Genomic DNA, 22,061 nt, shown 5'->3' on the forward strand with positions numbered 1-22,061 from the left:
TATTATCTTCTTACCCTTCAGTTCACAAGATGTATCTCCTCAGTGAATTTTAATTTCAATATCTTGCTATTATACTGTACATAATCCTATCAAAGACTGTCCTTCATGCAACATTTTCAGTGATATATTATCACAGAGACCATTAATGAATGAGCTTCATATCTTACTAATACTGTTTTAGATACTATTTTTATTAATTTTCTAAGCTGTAATTCTTCATACAGTACCTATGTCTGTCTTCCATTAAAGTTGTGGTTTTGATTTTAACATGAGGATTTCAAAGGGAGGCATTAACTTTGTCTTTAAAAATGCATTTCATTTCATAGATTCTAAATGATGATATTATAACATCTGTGCTTTTTTCTTTCAGATGTTTTTACAAATTTATTTTAATATTTTTCCTTAGTTTTATTTTTATCAGATTCCTGTTAATAATAAAATATATTTTTTACAAATTATGTTTCTTATAGCATGCCATATGGATGGAAAAAATATAACTGAAGAAATTGCTGATTTTCTTCTGAGTTGTGAATTATTATAATGAAAGGAAGATAAATATTTATCAGTTTCTAAGCATATGTTACAAGTGATGAAAATAACATTACATATTGTAAGTTTCTATTAACTAATTTTTCAAATAAATGCCAATTTTATTTATAAAGGACTGCTATTATGATCAATGTGCTCATTTTTCTGTTTTTTTCTTTGTTCTTATGGTTTGATGTTCAGATTACTGGAAGAAATGCCATTATACATCAGTATATGATATTCACCTCTTCAAATACTTTAAATATGATGACTTCAGTTCACTGCACTGTCGAAGATGACAAATAACTTTGGTTTAGAATATCAGTTTAAGGGCACAACATCCTTATTGGCATTTTGAGACCTGATTTCACTCATCTCATACTGTTGTTTAATCTTTTTTGCATATACTAAACCATTGTGATGGTATAGGATCAGTGGCCAATATTAGAAGGTCTTTAAAGCTGCAAGATGGATAGAAAATGTAAATAAGTCTTATAGAGTTTCTGAAGATTATTAAATATACATGTACTTTGCAGTTTAGATTAATAGCTGAGGAAGGATGCATCATTACGGTAACATAAACCTATGATATATTTAACAAACAGGATGCCATTGTGACTATTTTGGAAATACATAAATCATTAATCATTGTACTGAACATATTATATTTGCCTATTTTTAAGTGAATCACACTACAATAAAATTCAAAATCTATGAAGAAAAAGTAACTTGCTTGTATGGCATACTGCAGACAGTCATATAAAACTTCATTTGCATAACAATGTGAAAATGTGAAAAATCTAGAAATAGACATTAAAAAAATTTGTACCACTTATTTTAGCAAAGTTTTTTCCTGTAAAAAGCATATGAATACACATGAGCATGAACAATTCTTTGCCTGTTACAGCAAACTCATAGTTATGTGAGATTCATTTTTGTTTTAACATTTGACTTTTTCCAATGGCACTTCTAGAGCCTTTCAGGTTTAAATGTTTCTATTGATTTTTATGTCTGGATTTATTGTGCACATATAAGCATTACAGTAGAGCAGTTTGTCTAATATCTTAGGCAAAGCAATGTGATGTACAAAAGCCAGAGGATTTTACTTTAGCCGACATATAAAAGGGAAGGTGTACACTGATGGACCAGTTCATCATGGTGCTTAAGCACACGCCTAAATGTAGGCATGAACTGAAATGTGCTTAAAGCACATCAAGTGCTTGAGTCCTGGATGAACCAAGGATTTAATTCGGTTTATATTATTTTGGAATCCATTTTTTATGTACTTAGTTTTCAGTATTTGCCATTTGGTTAGGCATTCCTAATGGATTTCTTCTCCTCACAGCATACACAGCTCTACCCTTTGTGCTTAAGTATGACTAATTTAGCTGAGGCTTGTAATGCTGATAAGATACAGGCATTGCATCTTTATTAAGATAGTGACTTGGCAAAGCATTGAAATATGTGTTTTACTTCAGGAAACTGTAGAAAATCAACTCTATAGAAGTTAACAGGGTTAACATTCTTAAAGTTAAGCACATGCTTACATGTTTTGCTGGAGTGGGGCCAAGGGTATCAGTTCAGCAAAACATTTTAGTGCATGCTTACATCCCTTTGATGTTAATGGGATTTAAGCTTGAAGATTTACATATATGCTACAGGATTCGCTGAACAGAGATACAGGATGATTTGAAGCCTCAGACTGAAACATTCAATGTGGAGCCATCTCCTAGTGATTTCCAGCAGATGTGGGGGAAATCCCTAGAGATGTTTGGAAACTTCCCATTTTATAAATCTGTTTTTATGTGCAAATATGCACTATCAGTCTAGGTCCAATACACTTTCCCTGTGTTTCCTGCCTGGAATTCAGGTTGCTATTCTTATTATCTGTTTTTCCTCTTTGGTCATCGGGGCTTTATCCTGTCCTAAAACTGTGGTCAGAGTGAGTGGAATTGCTCTCCCTTTGGAGGTACATTCTTCCCTTGATGGACTGCAAAGGGAGCCTAAATTAGATACATGCATGTTAGACAGCTAAATTCAGCTGATGTAAATTGTACTCTCAGTAACTAACGTTATCTCTGGAATCCAATCTAAGTGTTATAACTTCTTTATTTTTTTTCTCCAGGATACCATTAAAATTACATTTGAGACTCCACAAGGAGCTTCATAAGAAACATTACAGAGATTAACATCTACTCTGAATATACAGTGCTTATACACTCTGAATATACAGTAGTTACAGTATCTGAAACATGTTTCTGTTGTGATCCCACAGGAGCAATTACCATGGACAATATTTACTAAATATGTCATTTTTCAGCAAAGACATGTTCCTTCTCCTTTTTTTTTTTTTTCCTTAAATCTAGGAGTGTTGGTCTGAGAAAAACAGCCGTTTTCTTTTCAGTGTTTATGGAGTAAAATTATATCTGTCAGGGATGAAAATACTATAATTATGTCTTCTTATAATTTATTCATTGCTTTATGGATCTAAAGACTTCCAAGGAATGTCACAAATCCACAAAAATGTTTTGAACACAGCATTTAGCAACTTGATTTCTGATGTAGTTGACAGATTCAGATAAACACGTTCAGTTAGCGTATACGTAGGTGATATTTGTTCCTCCTTTCATGAATGACAGTGAGCTTTTCTGAGAGTGCAAAACTGATTTAAATTGCAGCACCAGCTTCACAGTCACTATAAATTGGGTGAAGTTTTGCAACTTCAGCAGTGGGTCCTACAGTATTCTTCAATGTGAATATTCAGAATGGCTGTGTATTTAGGAATTGAACTTGATCATTCTAAGGGCTCTTTCCAACTTGAGATGTTCTATGATTAGTATTAGATTTAGTATTGTTTTTGGCAATATATTTACTGCATCTAAACTCATGGTGCTCCCAAGATCCTCCCAAACATTCATATCTCCCTTAATCTGCATTAGTTCTACTTTTTCCTGACTCTTTTTAACAATTATTTATTGCACAAATATTGTTTAGTGTGGAGAATTAATGAAAGTTGATGTTTGAACATTAAACCAGTGCTGACATTCTTCCTGTCACCTCTTTAATTCATATTGTAGGAATTTTTCTTTTCCGATTGTATGTTTTGCAATTTTCATAGCAGACTTTCTTTACTATTAAACACTGTCTTCCATGAGGAAAACAGAGAAAGTAGCAAATTCCTTTCAATTATACCAAGCCAAAAAGGACAATTGGCATTTCATAGGTGTTTTAGCCAATAGTCAAAATTATTTTAGGAAATAGTCTGCATTTTGCAATTTAGACATAGAGCTTGCTGGGCCTGATCAATTTATTGAAAAAGTTACACCCCTTAGGAAAGGGTATAGTGAAGGAGTAGCTGAGGGAACACCTTAGCTTGTATTCGAACCCTGGCCTCAGCGTGTGCCAAGGGGAAGGATCCAGCTGTTATTAAAATCAAGATGACAGCATAACTTGGCCCCATGAAATGGTAATAACGATACAGAGCAGAGGGTCCTCAGGCTCAAGGGCTCTGCAACTTCTGTTTTCTTGTTTGCTCCTGAACACCAAAAGACCAACCAAATATCCCTTTACAGCTTGATTCTGCTCCTATTAAAGGCAACATAACCCCTGTTGCCCTAAGCAGGACTGGGTCTTTATAACCAGAACCTTTTATGTATCTGATAGAACGATGTCCTCTGTGTCAGTTCTGTTCAATGTTTTTTCGTAACTTCTTCTCTTTGCCTTCATGTTTGGTGCTGCGTGAAATTCAATTGTGCCAGGTGTTTCAGCAGTGCTTTACTGATGTGGTTTTCCCCTTGAAATTAATGTCTTTATAATCACACACATTTAGAGATTAAAGAGGCATTTGATGAAGTACAATGGACTAAGTTAACTTCTGGCTTTAATGTCATATTCTTACCTTAAGTACAAATATTTTATGTTGTCTTTCCTTATGTCAGTGATTTTTAATGTCTCCATAAAATGACTTGTTCTATGAGTTGCACACTCATATTTGTTTTCAGTTAACTCTACTTGTATATCCCTCAGGAACAGAATTACAGTCATGGAAGCTGATGCAGTGAATTTGGTGGTTTATAAGTAGGAAATACTTAGATTTTGGGGCATGTGCAGCCTTTCATGTACAAAGTTCTCATTTTAATATACCTCAGGCTACTGGCTTTACGATTTACAGTTAATTAGGATTCTGATTTGAGTTGAAAATTCCAATACCTATATGCTTTTGTACATGCATTTCAGATCATGCTGGCTGAAGCAAATAACTGTGACTGTAGTCAATAAATGAATGTATACCACAGGGACCAAACCCTTCCCCCACCCTCCTCTGACAACCTGGAAGAAAATCATACTGTGTTCCCAGTTCACAACAATATCATCCTGACATCACTGTGTGATAGCTAGATTTCCCTGCCTATCAGTTAACAAAATCCCAATACCATAGTCTTACTCTTTGCAAAGTCTCAGAATCCCTAATGTATCCCATATTTGCTCTCACTGCATTTCACGTTCAAATTGACGTCTTTAGATAACGGAGTTCTAATCTGCACATGGTATATGCAACTTTTATTAGCATCAGTCCTCACTGCATAAATGTGTGGAAGGGTAAGTAAGATAACTTCCAAAATAATAATACTGGAAAGAAACTAATAAGGCATAAAATTCAGGAATTTAAAGTTAGAACTCATCAGTGAGTTTTTGTATATATTGATATTTAAAATAATGCTTGTATATATCAAAAATGGGTAATTTAATGTCGTTTTACTAGAGTTTTTAAAGTTCTGATCTTTTAAATAGCTTTTTATTTTCCCTGTATTGAACTTCACTTGAACACCACAAAAATCTTTCATAGAGCCTCTTTCTTAGTTTTGTCATTTTTATTTGTTGAAGAGTCAATATATTGTCAGTAAGCAAAAAAAAAAAATCCCAGTTACCTTCAAACATTAATCTCAGAACTTCTCAGTTGAGTACATAATCTTAATTTTGAAGCTAATCCCTAGGATGTCTGTGACTTAGACTGAGCTGAGACCACATAGTTTGAACTTGGTACAGCAGGAGATAGCTAAGATATAACACCAGAACACACACCAGAGAGCTCTCTATGTTTCTCATATGACCGCAGAAGGAATAGAAATGGCAGGAAAGGCAACATCTGCTACTGGAAAAGACTACTCAAAGTGAGCATTTGTCATCTATAAGGTCCATTCCCCATGAAGGCAACAGCGAGGGTGGCTTCAGAATTGAGCAAAGACAGCAGAGCTTTAGCTCTTTTTGCAGTACAACCATGCTGCCATGAGTAACTGCATACTTGCTTATTCCTAGAACCAGGCTTAAAAAAAAATTTGTGATGAGAGTCAGAATTTACAATAGCACAGAATTTATACTGGAAGGGGATTATATTTTGCACAATATACAGTAAACAAATACTCCTTTTGTGTCACGACAAAACATTCTTGCTTAAGTTCTTCAGGGATAGTAGCAGCATAATTCTACATAAGAGGTGGCGTAACACCTGTACATCTACAAATGAGGTGTTCCCACAGAGGCAGGACAAAGCATATTTTGCAGAGGAAAAAATGGAAGATGAAGAAATGCAATGGGAATGCTGAAATTTAAAAAACCCAGCAAGGATATTTAGGAGCTTGCATCATTTTCAGCAGTGCAAATATGGATAAATGCAACTAATATGGAAACTTTATGCAGACATGCCTTACTACAGAATAGGATGTCCACTTTGGTACATAAGGGAATAGAAAATCAGTGTAATTCTGTCCAGTGTATAGCAATTTATGTCTATTGAAAATTGTTTAGCATCAGGATGAAGAAAGTGTGCAAGTTCTCCTGCCAATATTAGACTCCTACTGCTGTATGCTTCACATACCCTTATGAAGCACCCATCTATGCCCTACAAAAATACCTGCTCAAAATGTAAATTTTTTAAATGGAATTACTCAACGAATAAACTACTTTTGGGTCTGTGTTTCTGCAGAATTACAGACTTAATAAACAAGATAGAAAAGATACAGAAAGACTAGCAAGAGAACTCATGGGGATTGCCCAAGGTCTCCTGTCACGTTAGTAACAGAGTAGGCAATGAAATTTAATACAGAATCCTTTCTTATGTCCCCATTAGTAAATTATGCCATAGCATGTCTACAGAGTCCAATAAAAGAGATACACATGAAAGCTATGAACAGCTGAATCAGAGCTAGGTGCTCTCCTATCCAAGTGGTATTTTTATATATTGGTAAATGAGTACCTTTACAGAAGTCAAGAGACCTGTATCTGCTGCTTTCAAATCAGGATGGCTAGAAGTGTGTTGAAACAAGGGTGAAAGACAGAAACAAAAAGAAACAAACCATATGGGCAAGCTTAAGTTCCTTTTTAAAGTCAATTTAGTTTGAATAAAAGGTATTTTTGAAATAATCTGCTCTTTAATGGTAGAGAAAAAGTACATTAAATTCCAAAGTAACAATAGTTAAAGCCAAAGCTTAAGGTTAGAAAAGAAGGGTAGTGCAGCTACTGTTTAGCACAATTTTTCAGTCCATGATTTTATCCCCATCTTTGCCACAAACCTATTGTATTTTGGCAAGAATATAATTTGCTTCACGTGAGATAAGTATTGTTCTGTACATTAAAAAAAAAAAAAAAGCATATAGAGGCTAAACACATTTCAAAAAGCTATTTCCAAGTCAGATTGCCTCCATTTTTGATTGCATTTTGAACTACCTGTTGTTCCATATTCAGAATTCGGTGTTCCATCAGTGCCTTTTGAAGATTAACCCTTAACTTTAATGTGTCTCCATTTACTCAAAATCTAACTTGCAAAAGATGCTGCAAGTCTACTACCAAGGGCTACTACCAATACACTTTGTGTATTCTTTCCATTCTCCAAACAGGTTTAAAAGAAAAGACTTGCTAGGAAAAAAGTGGAAACTAAACAAAAGCCTCTGGGGTTTTTTGAGTTTAACAAACAAATAATTGGATGGAAAATGCTCTCCCTGGCATCCCATCCAACAAGTCATTAACAGAGGATGCACCATGAGCCAGATAGCTGTTGCAATGCCTTATGTGCTGTCACTGGAAGAGGCAGTGGCAATCTCAGTATTTAAAACCCCATTCCTTTTAGTTCACATATGTGAAACACTCAGGATAGGTTTCACAGCAGTGTGCAAAATCGGTCAGGTGAATTGTACTCCAAAAGTGCCCATTCCTCTCCATTATCTATAAATAAATCCTGAAATCCCTTATTCAGAGATGAACATCAGCCCTTTATGTCTTTAAAATTAAGTCAAAGAAGCTCCACCACAAAGGACAGGGTCACTTACAGCTTCAGAGGACTACAGATCCTTGTATACCTACTAAGAATATCTATAAAATAAACACAATTAAAAAAAAAAATGTAACATATGCAACAAGTCTGGTGCACTAGTGCTGTAGACTGAGTGTGAAAGAGCTCTTTGCACATGTGAGGGGTTACTGGGGGTCCCAGGGATGGCTGGCAGCCCTTGCAGGCCCTGGTCATCCTGAGTGTTGCACCACAGAGACACTCAGAGGGAGCAACTTGGTCAGCTTTGATAAGCATGTATTTCAGCAGCAGCCAGGAACAAAACTGCTAGGGTGGTTGGTGTCACCAGGACATTACTCCTGCAGTTTGCAGGATAGTTTTTGGCATGTTAACATACTAAACTCCATTGATTCACATTTGATACAGCAGCAACACAAAATTTACTTGCATATGGGAGAAGATGCATAGACCATCTCCACTGCAATAGACTATCCATCACCTGGAGCTTTTCCTTGTACCAGAGGATTTGAAGGGCCTCGAGTTATGCTCACCTGGAGTCTGTTGAAGATCACTCTCTAATCAGCATTATAGCACTTTGGTTCTTTCCCAAAGGATTACTGGAGATATATATGCAAGGTAGTATAAGCAAATACAGTGGGTGGAGGTGTGGAGCAAACATTTCTCACTGCTGGGAAGATGAGCAAAGTGCACAGCTCAGGGTGTGGGTGCTTCAAACTGACACTGCTAACCCAACAAGGAAAAGTGGCTGGTGCCCTAAATCTAATGCACTCCAGTCACACTCCACCAGGTCTAGTAATTTCTTCAGCAATTGTATGAAACTAAGAAATCTTTAAGATTTCCTGCCCTTGTGACTCCTTCTAATACTCAGAGAATCATGAAATATTTAGGGTTGAAAGGGGGCTCTGGAGATCATGTAGTCAAACCCCCCTGCTAAAGCAGGTTCACCTAGAACAGGTTGCACTGGATCATATTCAGGTGTGTTTCAAATATCTCCAGAGAAGGAAGCTTCACAACCACTCTGAGCAGTCTTTTACACTCTTCTGTCTCCTTCAAAGGAAAGAAGTTTTTTGTCACATTCAGATGGAACTTCCTGTTTTTCAGTTTGTGACTATTGCCATTTGCCATATTGCTGGGTACCACCAAAAGGAGACTGGCCCATTCTCTTGACACCCACCTTGCAGATACTTGTGTGCATTGATGAGATCTGCTCTCTGTGTTCTCTTCTAGATGCTGAAGAGGCTCAACTCTCTCAGCCTTTTCCCATAAGAGAGATGCTCCTGTCCCCTAATCATCTTCATAGATGATTCATGTGTTTGTTAAAGAGGAAACTTCTGTTTTCCAGCTTAAGTGTATTATTGACTAATTTATACCTAATTGACTAATTCATACATCAGGAAGATCATACTCTCTGGATTTGGCTAGCTTTCTGAAACAGCAAGTTGCTATCCCATTTGTTTTTGTTTTTCTGAAAAGATTTTGGTTGCCCCTACTGGCAGACTTTTAATGGTCAACACCTCTATTAATATTGTCTCATGCACCAAGCAAGTGACTAATTATTTTGATACCATCACCACTTAGGCTAGGTTTATCCTAATAGTACAAGATATGTGGAGTAGAAACCTCATTGTCTACTGGAATCCTTTGGAATATGTTTGATAACGATTTTTTTTTCCCCACAATGGCATAAAGCATGTGGAGGAAGGATACCAGTATAAGTAGGTATGCTCCTTCATAACAAACATAATTTTGTCCATTCTAATTACTTAGAAAGCAGAATAGTACTACTGTTTCCTGCAACTACAAGGAAATGTAAGGTATATTAGTTGCTTTTACAAATTTGAAACAAACTGATACTGTACATTTTATTTACTCATTATCAGTTCCATAACTTACTAGCAGGCCTTTGAGGGCTTGCATGAAGGTGTTCATCCACACAGGAGGTAGGAGAAACAATAACAGATATATCTGAGTAATTTCAGCTGGAAGTAAGGTCAGAATTGAGTAGAGGTATATGCATTGACTGTAATTCAGGAATTATCTGGAGATGGCTAATTATATAAAATGCATTGTTTCAATATATGAGACCTTATTTGAAGCCTATAACAATCAATAGAAAGATTTGGCTTTTGTTCAAGCTTTTAAACTGGGGAAAAGTCTGTGATATATAACCCACTGTCATATTATCACAAAGTTATTTAACTGATAATGGCCTTTTTCATTAAACTATTTCTTTGAAGAAACAATAGCTTGTTTTATTGTGATGCTTTCTCCCGGTATATAATTTTTGTTAACCAAGTGTTTCTTTTATACTAAGGTCTGGATGGAAAACTGCTTTCATAAACTGCTATCCCTTATGCATTTGAAAGCCCATTGAGTAGATGATGCTTAGAGTCTTTGATCAAGAAATTGAGCTCATCTCCTTTAACCAATTAATTTAAAGTCATATCCTCAGCAGTAGCTGCTTATGTCATGTTTTTATATGGAGCAGAATATTACCAATAACTTGTCACAGAAATATGAGACTGTCTAAAAAAACACATTTGTCACCAAATGAGAGCTAAGCATCTACCACTAAAACATGAGTGTGGTTAACAGATATTAAAGCAACTAAATGAAAAGCCTTATTTTAAGTTTAGGTCTTCTTTAAGTTGCCATTGCAGTCATGTTCACATCTTCATAAAAGGAAAGTATAATTGGAGAGCAATTCTCAGATCCTAAAAGGGTAAAAAGATGTGGTTTGTTGTTTATCATGAAAGACTGCTATTCCAACTACTAATCTTTCTGTCCTAAGAAGTGTCTTATTCTCTTTTCTGTGTTGGAAAGCTGCCTAACAAATGTATTTTCCAAGACAATGAAGGAAGCAGACCTCTATTCTTTCTTATCAATTTAATCTCTTTCATTCAGCTGACAATAATGTCCTCTTGTAGGCTAGGTCTCTTTCCACATGAATTACTAAGTGACAAGTTACTTTTGCTTTTTCCTTTGTTTTTTTTTTTTTTTTTTTTTTTCCCATACCAGAATCTTAAAATATAACAAAAAGGATTATTGGTATACACATTGTTTTTAACTATAAGAATACCTAAACAAAGTATTCAAGGCCCTACTATTGTAAAACATGCAGACACTGTTATTGCAATGATAATTATTCCTGGCATTTTATCATTCAGAATTTTCATATTCTTTTTTAATTAAAAAAAATATTCAAAGTAGACTACAGAGAAATTTGCTATCTGTTGGTTTCTCTGTAACAAATTCACGTCTGAGCCCTGATTAAGTCAGAAAGAATTTAAGATTTTGTCACTGAGATGAATTAATTGCAAATCCTATATTGCCCTCTGCCTCAGTTTCTCCTTTTGATAGGTAACTATGGTTTTGTAAAACTGGCTTTTTCAAGCACGATCTTTATGCAGGAAAATGTTGTCAGTTTTAAAATACTGTCCATATAAGTCATCTTGGTAAAAAAAAAAAAAAAAATTACTGTCTAACTACTGAAAATTACATGTGGCTAAGAACATTTCATTATACCTATTTAACAACCTTATTCTTTTCATCACTAGGAAATGTGAGAAAGGGAAAATGGAAAATAGCCCTTTACAAGCAACAAACATCTGTAGTATTAAAGACATAAAATAACATCGTGACATAGAAATAATTTCATGATCTTCATAAAGGAAAACATTCTTTCCCCTCTGTCCACCACTAGTCCCCAAAACAAATCCTGACTATGAAAACTCAAAATCTCCTTTATGTGGCAATGGAAGTGTTTTTCTTTGATTTTTGAAGATGATTCAGAAATTACTTGGAGTGAAAAAGGTATCTCCCTCTAACCAGAGATGGACTCAGAAAGGACAGCAAATTTGATATTTTTAGTTAGAAATCATTTCTTGGGGAAAAACCCCAAAACATTACAGCATCCATAGAGCATGCAATGTCAGCTTCCTGAATTCATGGCTGTGTGTTCATCTGGTATTTTGTCTGCTAGACAATGTGATAACCCTGATGAGGCACAAGTGCCAAGAAGAACACATTGTCACTGTCCACACATAGAAGCACCACTCTTCCTGTAGAGATGTTTACCTCTGTTATTGTCAGTCCTGTCTAGATGGGGAGGGAGCCCAGGCTGTATCCATCATGCGTAACATCAGGGAACCAAGAGATACTCCCTTTCCCTTCCATGCCCTGGGGTAAAATGTTGCTTGAAGAATAGTTTATACTTTGCTGCATGATAGAAGAGATTTGCCCTACTCATACTGGTTACATGAGGAAAAAGTTTTTATTAAGACAAGAATAAAGAAAAAGTGAAATAACATAGCATCATACTGAGTCTTACAGCAAATACACAAGGACAGGGCAAATTATCATCAGTCAGCGTCTGGGTTTTCCATTTCAATGAACTATGTTAGAAAGCATAAAATGTTCATATTTATGCAAGTTAGTTAGCAGATTGTTGTCAGAAAAGATGAGTGAGGCTTTCTAGAGGCTTCCTAAGCCATAATTCTGTTTTCATTTTGCATCAAATTTTTTCAACAATTTTGAAGGGGAAAGAAAAAAAATTAAAGAATAAAGGAGATTAGTAATTTGCTCTTACTTGCCATTTGCTTGCATCAAAACTCTGGGTTATTGCCTGCCTTTTGATTCAGCTGTTCCCTTGGCATGGGAATACACTTAGACAAATAGGAAATATAATAAGAATCAGGCTTCCTTATGGTATTTCCAATTGGAAATAGCACAAGGAAAAAATGTTTTATCATTTTTTTCCTAAACAGAAATAATCTAAGAAAGCTTGTTCCTCACAACATTCCCTGACTGCTTAAATAGGTGATACACGTCAGGGGAACATTTTTCAGTAAGCTTCACTGGGGTGGGAAGTGTTTCAGCTGTCATGGTAGCTCACTGCTCCTCTGGAGGAGTAGGTAGTACACCTGAGAAACAACCTGAATTCACATTTGAGACAAACCATACAAAGTAAAGTAAACCTAATGACCCAAGGTCTCAGGGATCTACTTCAGAAAATTGTCATGGTGCCATCAGAGAGAGTGTATTAGAGACTAGAATTGAGGAGTCAAAGAGGCAGATTTCCTGCAGCTAGTGTGTCTATAGCTATAAGTATTGTTGAAAATCAGGGCTGATTCTCTTTTCACACAAGCTTTATTCAGTGTATGTATTGATCTGCTTGGTGTAAGAGAAAAGCTACAGGCTTATTTCCTTTCCTTGAGAAAAGGAAATTTCTCAAATATATACATTCAAGTTACGTACCAATATAAACCAGGAAGAAAAATCATAGCATCTGCATTTATAATGGGATTTAAATTCATGAAAAGAGCCCAAAAGCCACTCCAGTTTGGAAAACAATCTGCTGCTACATCCCATTGACTCTGATAAGGGGTTGTATTCTTTTACTCCTGGTATTGGGGAACTGATTTAGGATACTCACATTGAAAATCCTGAAATATTGATTTGCTTTATTTGTATCCATCTGTCTTTCTCTTGTCTCTGCTTCAACAGAATCCACATAAAAAGCAGCTTGCAGTCATTGTTTCGGGAGGCGTTTGGACAAGTTCTGCTAGGTAAATCAAGTCTGTTTTTCACTGTTATCCTAAAGATGAAGTTTGGGTTTTCCCCGCTATCATTTTTTCCCCACTTTTCACTATCTCTTACTTGCTCTGGAACACAGTGAAAATTAGGGAAATGCAGAGGAAGTTGCAGGACTCTGTTTTTTTTTTTTTTTGATTTGCCCTGATAGAACTCAGAACATCTCCAAACCCACTTTAACTCCCTTCCCTGTCACAGGGCAGAAATTAGTGGAGTTAGGTTCTACCAGACCTCCACTACAGTTCCCTGGTAACACATCTTTTCCTACACCACATGTTTTATCTTGGTATCTTTAGGAAAATAGGATAATTTTGTTTTAGATAAAGAAGGTCATTATTTAACCTTCGAAGTGCTGTGAATTAAACCTTTCCCGAACTTTTTTATGTATCTTAATTACTACTGTCCAGCTTCAAAAATATTTAATTGTCCTTTAACTCACAAATTTCTAAAAGCAACATGAAGAGTTTTTTGATACAACATTTAAAAACACCACCAAAATAAATAAATGAAAACAAAGGTGAACTAAAGGTAGCCCCAAAGCCCTCCATAAAATCATCAAAGCGTCATCTTTATGTTTTAAAAAACATAGGAATAATTTTTTATTATGCAACTATGTGACAAAATGCTTTATTTTTCTTCCTTACTGGTTTTACAAAATCTGTAAATACAAATTTACTAGAAATACAGAACAATAAGCTGTGGGAATTACCTCCATGATATTAAACATGCTGTTGTTTGTCAAGTTTTCTGACAAGCAATGCACATAGTTTTAGAAAAATAAAAAGTTTGAATTTGTCTGTGTAATTTCTTTTCTTTGTGTGAATGCACAATTGAACTCCGAAAAATTGTAAGCTTCACTCTCTATGTTCCCTAAACTGGTTTCCACCACATCACATTTTCTACTTAAGCAGAGCCAAAGAGGCAAAATGCTGCAGATACTCTGGGTAGGAATTCCATGGTCAGCAATGTCTGCTCTGCTCTCGCTGATTTGTATTGTCAGACAACTCCAGAGGGGCTTTACAGCGTGAGTGGTTGGCCACTGAAAGATTTTGTTATGGAATCTCTTTGCTGGAATAAGTTTGCCATACTGGGTACTGCATCACATTGTATTTCATCACCACACAGGAGTGAAAAACAAGAAGAGGCACTTTAAGGTTGCTTTAGAGCAGAAGGTTTTGCAGAAGGTTAGAGCAGAAGGTTTTGCAGTGCAGAAATAAATGAAACTGCTATCTGCCCTGACCAGTGCTTGCCACTGTAAGTTCTCTGGGGGTGCGTAGCAGTTATCTGTTGTATGTTGAGGGCCATCCCTGTTGAACCTTCTGCACCTGGCAAAATGCCCCTTAGTCAGGAGTGCCAGAAGCCCCATTCAGACACAGCAAAAAAGAAAGTCTGTGTGATTTTTTTATCTTATATTGCTAATATGGTCTTGCCTTTCAAGCATCACTGATACACTTTGTTAACAAAATTTCCAGAAGAACTTCTAGAGAAACGGTTTGCACAGATAAAGCTCAGTCTCAAGATCCTGTGTTTGCAAGCTGTGCAAATCAAAAGTTTTCTAAAGAATAGCTCTTTTGTAGTATGCGCTGCAAGTATCAACCAGGCTCTTTAAACAGTCTCAGCAGCCCCACCAGCAGGATGCCCAAGCCTAACGACTGATCTTCCAGGGCAAACAGATGTTTTAAGATACTCAGATTTATTATGCTTCGAAAAGCTTATTAGAAGAAGCAAACTAAATGTTAAATTTTTACAGTCCAGTATGTTATCATATACAAGTACATTAGAATAAACTTCTCCCCTTCCACACCCAATTTCATCACTGGAATGGAAATTACGGTGTTAGCACTTAGGAGAGGGAGTTGCATCTGCATGCAATGAGAGGAAGAGATCACATAATGGTTTGTAAGGCATATCAGATTTATTCTGTGAGGTAGATAAAGGTCTTTTAAAGGTCTTACTCCACTTGTGGAATGAATCTCTTATCATGTATAAATTCTGTGTAAAACATTTCTTTTTCCAGGATGTGGTTTGTTTTCTGAGAGGGGAGAGAGAAGCTAAATATTTCCACTCCTGTATAATAGAAAATCCTCTGATTTCAAAAAGATCACACCCTGAGTTCTTAGTTAATACTGGAAACATAAAAAGGTACACTTTTCTGAAAGATCATTTCATTCCAGCTTTTCTAATCAGAAACGGAGTGAATAATGCTGCAGTATAAGAATAACCAAAGAATAATGGCAATTTTTAGAGGAAATTAAGTGTAAATTTGGGAATCAAACTTAAAGCAAATTTTAAAATGTTATAAATTATGTATTAAAAAAAAAAAACAGAAACAAGCCTCGGAAGCTGTTTTGAGTTGGTTTATAGCCATATTTCCTTTGCTAAAAAAATAAATATTCTGGGTTTCATTTCATATAAGAAGTTTGTTAAACAGATAATCTGATAAAACAGCATCAAAATTCTTCCAAGGAGAGCTTAGGACATGAAAGTGATTTAGTGACACCAGTCCAAACAAAAATGAACTCACGAAGAGGGCTTCCGTCGGCTTCAGCAGGCTTCCAGAAAGGGTCAAAATGATTAATGGAACTGCTGACAGGGAAAGAGATTTAACTGGCAGTCTTGCTGCTCTGTGCCATTGCCCCTCTTCCCAGAGTGAACTGTATCCCCTCACTTTGGGATGTTCTCCCATGTTTGTCTCCCTCTATACCTGACCACAAGGACAGGGGCTCTGCAGGGAGCTGAAGAAGCCATTCTCAAGTGTTAGGAATGCAGGGAGCATCCCCACCATTCCAAGGAAGGTACTGGACAAAACAGAAGTGAATGCTATAAGGCAATTAGTTAATTGTGCTGTCAAATGGAAACTGATTTCTACAGCTTCAGATTGACTATTTTTAGGTAATTAAGACAGCCAGTTGCACTTTTCACAACCACTAGCAGACAGATTCTCCTCTTACTTTGGTTAGTGAGAGGAAACAGTTATTTTCTTCCTGAATGTTCAAGTCCTTCAAGTACATATATCAGTCTACATTCCCCCTTTTTAAGAGAGCTATATCACTATTCCACAATATTAAAATGCCACATTCTACTGCAGGCCAGCAGGAAAAATAATTCTGGGATAAAATTTTCAATATTTTTATATTTTATTTGGATTATCTTGTAAATAAGGCCACACAGTTATTATCACTGTTTTTTTTTTTTTTTTTTTTACTTATTCACAGTTATGATGTTCTTTACCAAAATGTTCTGGTTCAGTCTTCTCTCATTGAAGAAACATGGCCACAAGTTTTTAGATCATTAATATATTTAGGAATTCACCTGGGCTTGTCACAGACACAGAGATATTAGCAGATGGCAAAGCAATTGAATGATGACGTGGCCTTGGCAACCCAGGACTTTATAACCTTCCAACTGAACTCTAACAGTGTGATCTATTTAGCATAAAAATTCCAGTCTTTAGAAAATTGCAGTTAGCACAGAGCACAGCAACAGACATTTTCATCAAAGCAGGACGTTGTATGTGCCAGCCTTGTCTTCTGATTGCTGTGCTGTTCATCCACCGAGGATTGCATACAGTTAAGATTGCAGGCTTCTCTGCCAGGACCAATTTGGGGAGGGCTATATATCCTGAAAGATATTATCTGTATTTCAGGATCTCAACCATTTTCAAATATTGCTCTCCTCAGGTAAAAGTGCAATAGTATAAAAACAAGAGGTTTTTTGTTTGGTGCAGAATAATTTTTTTTTTGTACTAGTTGAGACCACTTCAAATACTTTCATAGCAGCTGCAAAATGATTTTTCAACTTTTGCTAGTAGACTGACAAAGCATAAAGGGGCCTCCTCATTGGTTCTTAAAAATGCAGAAGAAACCTGTTATGACAGTTCCTAGCAATGCTGCTTTAGGCGTTTTTCGACTGCTCACACAAATCTGAGGAGAAGTGAGTGCAATGGGCTGCCCACAGAGTTAGTTCAAACATCAGAAATGAGGTGGCCACATTAATTCTGCCTGGATTAATCAGCCCTGCCAAGGCATCCATGCATTAGCCCATGTGGAACACTGACATGGCTCCATCCCCTCTTTCTGGGCATCAGGTCCTTAGAGCTGGACTGGATTTCTCTCTGTTCTACTGCCTTGTGCAATTCCAACACACTCAGTGGTGCCCCTGCAGCAGTTTAACAAGTAGAGTTAACTCTGTGTGATTCCCACCTTGTTCTTACCATATCCGTTCAAGGTAAAAAGACATTATATGCACACATTATGTCAGCAAATTAGAATACCAAATACCCAAATGGACCACTTATGCCCAGTAAACTGACACACTCAGAATTCCCTAGGCACAGCAAATCCTTAACTCTCACTTTTGATTGGGATGCAAACTTTCCATTTCATGAAAAATTCCAAAGCCCCCCAAAAGTCTTCTGATCTGGAATAAGGTCTGTATCCAGAAAAAAGGCTGTCCTGAACAAAAGTACTTTAATTTTCTAGGAAGTAAAAGTGTTAAAAACTGTGTAGCTCATATGAAGATGTTTTAGTTGATGGTTATCTTTTATATATTTGCAGTTACAATGAAGGAGGAATTTATGACATGAAGAAAAGGCAAAACTGTTCACAAAAATGTTTAAAACAATTGTGCATAGTTGAAACATAATGTACATACTTTTGAAGTATCTGTATGCTTCATCGGAGAAATTCCTACACAAAAACTTTGCAGTTTTCCCATGGAAAAGGACCATATAAAATAATTCTCATCTTGGTCTAGCACCAAGTTTCCACTGCTCCTTTATCAAGACAACAATATAGTGTATACTTACACTGTGAGTGATCTGACCAGAAGACAGACTCCCCTCTTGTGAAATTTTTAAAAATTCGGTTTACTATACTGATTAAATTAACTTTTCCAATTTATTTTCTCATTTCTTACTTGGAATTGCAGTTCCTAATTAGAACTGGCAAAGTTGAAGAAAACTTATGGGTAACTTTATTCTTGAGTTCTTGAGTCTTGCCTTTTACCTTGAGTATGAATTCCTCCAGTTTTCATATAAAGCTTAAAATTGTTGTTATTTTTTTATAACGTCTTAGGTTAGATTTATAACAATGACTAGAATGTCTCGTGATTCCTAGAAATAGTATCCTCTCCTTTTTTTACTCAATTTCCTCTAGTTTTTCCATTTTTTTAAATCAGTATGACATTGATCTGATTTCTGTAGTTATTGCTGGAATCTTGCTGTTGATTTGGCATGATTAGGAAAAGTTGCTTTACCATTATTCTTTTGATCTGATGGAGTTTTTTTTTGAAACAGAAACCTTCTCTTCCAGTAACAATATTAGTAGGCTAGTTTAATAAACCCTTAAACCCCCTCACTCCTGATGTGGTGAATTGCATGGGGAACAGATGATCCTGAATAAAACTTATCTAACAAAAGGAAAAAAAAAAGGTGTGTGAGTTTTTTATTTGTTTGGTTGGTTTTGTGTGGGCTTTGTTTGTTTGTTTTGTTCGGTTTTTTAATGTAGATCAGTCCTTTGATACATTCCAATAAGTGTTTTCTTTCCTTTCCCTCTCTCTTAAGGCAGCCCTTGATGGCCAACTTCCCTTGATATGCCCTGACCTATCACATCACACATGATGTGGTAGAGCCCTAGTAGGACATAGTGGTATGATATTCAGAGGTTTCTTGTGTCAAATGAGGAGTTGGGTGCTTAACTCTGGGATGCATGATATTCTGCACTTCTGATTCGGATGAGGACACAAGGGAGTGAACAGAAAATGTTAATTAGCTCGCTAATATACAATAACAAAGAGTTATTCAAGATGGTGTCTTTGTCCAGGAATAAGGAGTTTCTGCATGGCTGGGATTCTCATGCCAGATGCACACAGTGTGATTTTGTAACTGAGTCAGGCCTTCAGTTATAAGTGACAGACATTTTCAATTCTTAATAAAAGTAAATAGTCCTTTGTACAATAGCCTGTTGTTAGAGCAGTCATGTTAGAGGAGGATAACCTGAGATGAATTCTCCATGTCAAGATAACGAAACCCACATCTCCTATAAAGTCACAGTAAAATCCTTAGAGCAGATTCTTGAACTAAAATGACCTTAAAGATGGGGACAGTTACCTAGCTGCTGTGCTCCCTCTGAGAATGGCAGCGTTCTTAAACCTAGCAGAATTCCTCAAACTTAATGACTTTTTCTTGAAGAAAAAAGTGGAGTTATCTGCAGCCTCTCAGAACAGTTAGGTGGGGTGGTTTTGGAGGTCACTATCTTAATTGTCTGAATTTGATCCAGTTGTGGGTTTTTTTGCATCTGAGTGCTATTTTGGAGCTCATCTGGTTTCAGCAGTAGAAATCCAGGTTTTACCATTCAGCAAAAAAAAAAAAAAAATCATTTTCTTGATGCTTCAAAATAATTCTTTGTAACAGCCTGGGGCTCCTGTATAATGTTGGAGAGTTCCTTAGTTAGAAATGTCTGATAGTAGGCCCTAAGTCAGAGGAAAATCACATGGATATTCATCATTTGAATTACCACACTAGATTTTGCTGTCAATAAAGAAACATTTAATCAGCTTGTTTTTCTGCTTTCTGTATATGGCATTAAGACAATGACAACCTATATTGTTTTCCTATTTTGTTGCATAACAAGTGATTCAGGCAGTTTCTTCATAGCTACCCTGGAAACATTTTGCTTGAACTTATCTGAATTTTAAAGTCCATGTACAATCTGCAGCTATCATTACTAGTCCTGGAAGACTAATTTTTTAAATATACAAATATTTGGGCCCTTATCATGAGTTCTACAAAATGTACATCTCATGGGGATTGGTTTGAAAACACAGGATGACCTGCTAAAAAAGGCTGATGGATTTTTCTGAGATATTTGAAATATATCAAATCATTTAAAAATGCAATGTTATTGAAAAGTTCCTTGAATAATCTATGGAAAACTTTGATACATTATTATAGTGGCTCAGTACCATCACTGTTAAAAAAAAATGCACCTAATTTTGAGCCTAATTTTGTCAAAGTTCAATTTCAAGCTATTGGATATTATTACATTTTTGTTAGCTCTGTTGAAGAACCATCTTATTATGAAATTTCTGTTTCCCATGTAGGTATTTAAAGACTGTGATTAAGTTATCTCTTGATAAATTGACAGTGTCTCTTGAACCTTCTGCTGGAAGATATATTTTTCAATTTAATTTTCCAGGTTTTTCCCTAAAATCTCTCTCACTTTCCAACAGATTTCCTTAATTTTAGAAAGCTGAACTGGACAAATATTTAAATAGTTGTGATATGTCAAAAAAGCTCAACTTCTGCTTCTTAAGTTACAACATATGTAAATGAGGGGTTTATTAACCCTGTAAAAGAAAATATAGCAACGTGAAGCATCAAGATGCAGATTAAATAACACACGAATCTTCATAGTAATTTTTTCTCTTGGAGTTGGTTGTTTTGTACCACTGACATTATCAATGCAATGTTTCATATTTGTTAGGGCTTAATATTCTTTATTATTTAATATTATTTATTTATCTATGCCGTTGCTTGCAGCTTTAGAAAGTCTCAAGATATTGTGAAGATAAGTCAAGTATCTTATTCAGGCTTACATTTTTTAAAACTTTTATGGTTCTCAGCCAAACTTATAAGTACAGCAAGTCAGTTTGCAAAGATCCATTTTCCACAGATGTTTGTTGATTAGCATTTACTGTCATTTAATATTTTTTAATTTTTTTTGCACTGATTTCATATCTGCTATTCCATGAGTTGTTACAAAGTGGAGATTTTTGCTCTATGTCCTGGGAATGGGTTGCCTCTTAAAAGGTCATTCAACGTACAGCTAAAGCAACTTTTCTGACTTATAACTTTCTTGCAAAGTATTAATTTGTTTTACCTATGTTTCACTCACTCACAGGCAGTCCACTGTAAGTGGACGATGGGTAGGAAAAGCTTTCCTGCTCAGTCATTTCAAATCTTTCTGCTTTTCTCTCAGAAGGTCAATTGCAAAAGACCTCCAGTGAAATCCTCAGTCAATCATTTTAGAACAAATGTCATCTTGCTTCTTGTATCCCATATGAAACAAGGAAAGTTATGGAGACCCTGGAACTAAGAAACCTGCTCTCTAGGCTGGTTTTTGAAGCTCACTGTAATATCCCCTACAATGCAGAGAGCTCTATGAGACCGAAGGAAGATTGCAAATCAGTGTCTTTCCTATAAGCTGATTCTCCAATTTGGGATTAACATTTCACTTTTCTGTGTGTTTTTGGGTTTGTTCTATAGACATCCAGTGGTAAGCTTGATTGGAAATAAAGTGAAGGGTATAGTTCAAATAGTTTCTATTTTATTTCAAATATCTTGGCTTTTCTTTTTTCCATTCAGTGAATAGAACAAGTTCTTTTTCTCATGGGTTTTTAGAACCAAATTTTCCAACCAGAAACTGTATCTGGCACAAACCATCCCTGCACTTTTTAGATTTTTATGGTCTGACGTATCAAGTCACTAGACAGGATTCTGTTTCACTGAGTGCTTCTCACTTGAACATGGATCTTATTTTGTCCTATATCAGGCTATTTTCTAAAGGCATATTTGCCATGGGCTGAGGAATATTAGACTGTGGCATGACATGAAAATAGAGATTGAATGGTATTACAG

General features: G+C 35.9%; 1 long non-coding RNA gene across 1 annotated transcript in view; it reads right to left on the bottom strand.

The window, feature by feature from the left end:
- The window catches only part of LOC128788619 (uncharacterized), a 38,787-nt gene that overhangs the window by 11,124 nt on the left and 5,602 nt on the right, over positions 1-22,061 (bottom strand). The gene's annotated exons all lie outside the window — the stretch shown is intronic.

This window comes from Vidua chalybeata, chromosome 5, assembly GCF_026979565.1.
Source record: "Vidua chalybeata isolate OUT-0048 chromosome 5, bVidCha1 merged haplotype, whole genome shotgun sequence".
Lineage (NCBI taxonomy): Eukaryota > Metazoa > Chordata > Aves > Passeriformes > Viduidae > Vidua > Vidua chalybeata.